A 2364-nucleotide genomic window follows, 5' to 3' on the forward strand; every position below is an offset into this window, starting at 1 on the left:
ATCAATTGAGATGTTTCAACAAATGGGTGCAGTTTTGGAAGTGCTCACTCATCTATGCCAAGAAACATGGCCGACAGCTTCCTGGCCAACTGACTGGAAAAGATCCATATTTATGCCTATTCCCAAGAAAGGTGATTGAACTGAATGTGGAAATTATCGAACAAAATCATTAATATCACACGTAAGCAAAATTTTGCTGAAGGTCACTCAAAAGCAGCTGCAGCAGTATATCGATAAGGAACGGCCAGAAATTCAGACCGGATTCAGAAGAGGGCGTGGAACCAGGGATATCATTGCTGATGTCAGATGGACCCTGGCTGAAAGCAGAGAATACCAGAAGGATGTTTACCTTTGTTCTATTGACTATGCAAAGGCATTCGACTATGTGGATCATAACAAAATATGGATAACATTGCGAAGAATGGGAATTCCAGAACACTTAATTGTGCACACAAGGAACCTGTACGTTGATCAAGAGGCAGCAGTTTGGACAGAAGGAAGGGATACTGATTGGTTCAAAGTCAGGAAAGGTGTGCGTCAGGGTTGTATTCTTTCACCATACCTATTCAATCTGTATGTTGAGCAAATAATCTGAGAAGCTGGACTATATGAAGAAGAACGGGGCATCAGGATTGGAGGAAGACTCATTAACAACTTGGGTTATGCAGAAGACACAACCTTGCTTGCTGAAAGTGAAGAGGACTTGACACACTAATGAAGATCAAAGACCACAGCATTCGGTATGGATTACATCTCAACATAAAGAAAACAAAAAACCTCACAAATGGACCAATAAACAGCATCATGATAAGTGGAGAAAAGATTGAAGTTGTCAAGGATTTCATTTTACTTGGATCCACAATCAACAGCCATGGAAGCGGTAGCCAAGAAATCAAAAGACTCATTGCATTGGGTAAATCTGCTGCAAAGGACCTATTTAAAGTGTTGAAAGTCAAGGATGTCACCTTGAAGACTAAGGTGCCCCTGACCCAAGCCATGGTATTTTCAATCAGATCAGATGCATGTGAAAGCTGGATGATGAATAAGGAAGACCAAAGAATTGACGCCTCTGAATTGTGGTGTTGGAGAAGAATGTCGAATACACCATGGACTGCCGGAAGAACGAATAGGTCTGTCTTGGAAGAAGTACAGCCAGAATGCTCCTTAGAGGCAAGGATGGCAAGACTGCGTCTTACGAACTTTGGGACAGGTTGTCAGGAGGAATCAGTCCCTGGAGAAGGACATCATGCTTGGTAGAGTACAGGGTCAGTGGAAAACAGGAATACCCTCAACGAGATGGATTGACACAGTGGCTGCAACAATGAACTCAAGCATAACAATGATTGTAAGGATGGTGCAGGACCAGGCAGTGTTTCGCTCTATTGTGCATAGGGTTGCTATGAGTCAGAGCCGACTTGATGGCACCTAACAACATTTGAGACCACTACATTTTCCTCTGATCAATTGCAGTTCTTGTCCCAAACCATAGATCTTCAGACCACAGCTCAACTTTTCCACCTCCCAGTTTGACGAAAGTAGAACTCCTCATCACCTGCTGAATTTCCACCCCTGTCCTTCACTAGAGGAGTTCCACTTCTTCAGATTGTACCTGTTCATTCAATCTTCAAAGAGTCAGAGTTTTCTTCATTCATTTTATCAAACTTCCTCTTCAAGTGATCTCTATCAACGCAGACCTCTCGATATGCACGATAGACATTATTTACTTGTTTTTGCCCACAGAACTTGATTCTTCATCTAATCAAGCCCCCCATGAGCTTTTCATCCAAAAATCTTGTTGTTGTCTTTAAGAAAGAGTTCTCTTTCTCTGAATCCTTAAGCTGTTCTTTGATGTTTTCATATGCAGTGACAAGGGCAAGAAGGAAACAACAGCTTTAATTCCTGAATATACTGAGGCTAGAGTCACTGTATCTCTCCTTCAGCTTTTTCATGATTCAGAAAGCAAAAATCATCTTCTACCAGTGTATCCATGGCAGCTTGGAATCACAATTTGTAAGGGCCTCAAGGTGATACCAATTTATGGTGGTCCCCTGTGTGTAAGAGTAGAACTGCTTTCTTAGGGTTTTCAATGGCTGAATTTTCCAGAAGTAGATCAACAGCTTTTTCTGCCAACATGTATCTGAATGGACTTGAATCACTATCTGGCTAGTAGCCAAACACATTAATTATTTGCACCAACTCAGGACTCCGGATCTGGTCAAAGAGTTTTCCTGAGGACAGGCTGTTGTGAAGAAGAGCAGAGTATTCTGGGCATGTTTCAAAATGGTTACTTTTCCCCTTCCCTTGAAGTAAGCCCTCAGTTGTTACCATTCTACCAGCTCAGCTGTTCTGTGGGAGACAGATGTG

The 2364-nt window shown here is 42.2% G+C and overlaps 1 pseudogene; it reads right to left on the reverse strand.

Moving 5' to 3' along the window:
* Positions 1 to 1425: 1425 nt before the first annotated feature.
* Positions 1426 to 1989, reverse strand: LOC126076339 (5-azacytidine-induced protein 2-like; annotated as a pseudogene).
* Between the last annotated feature and the right edge of the window lie 375 nt (positions 1990 to 2364).

Source organism: Elephas maximus, chromosome 4, assembly GCF_024166365.1.
Source record: "Elephas maximus indicus isolate mEleMax1 chromosome 4, mEleMax1 primary haplotype, whole genome shotgun sequence".
Classification (NCBI taxonomy): domain Eukaryota; kingdom Metazoa; phylum Chordata; class Mammalia; order Proboscidea; family Elephantidae; genus Elephas; species Elephas maximus.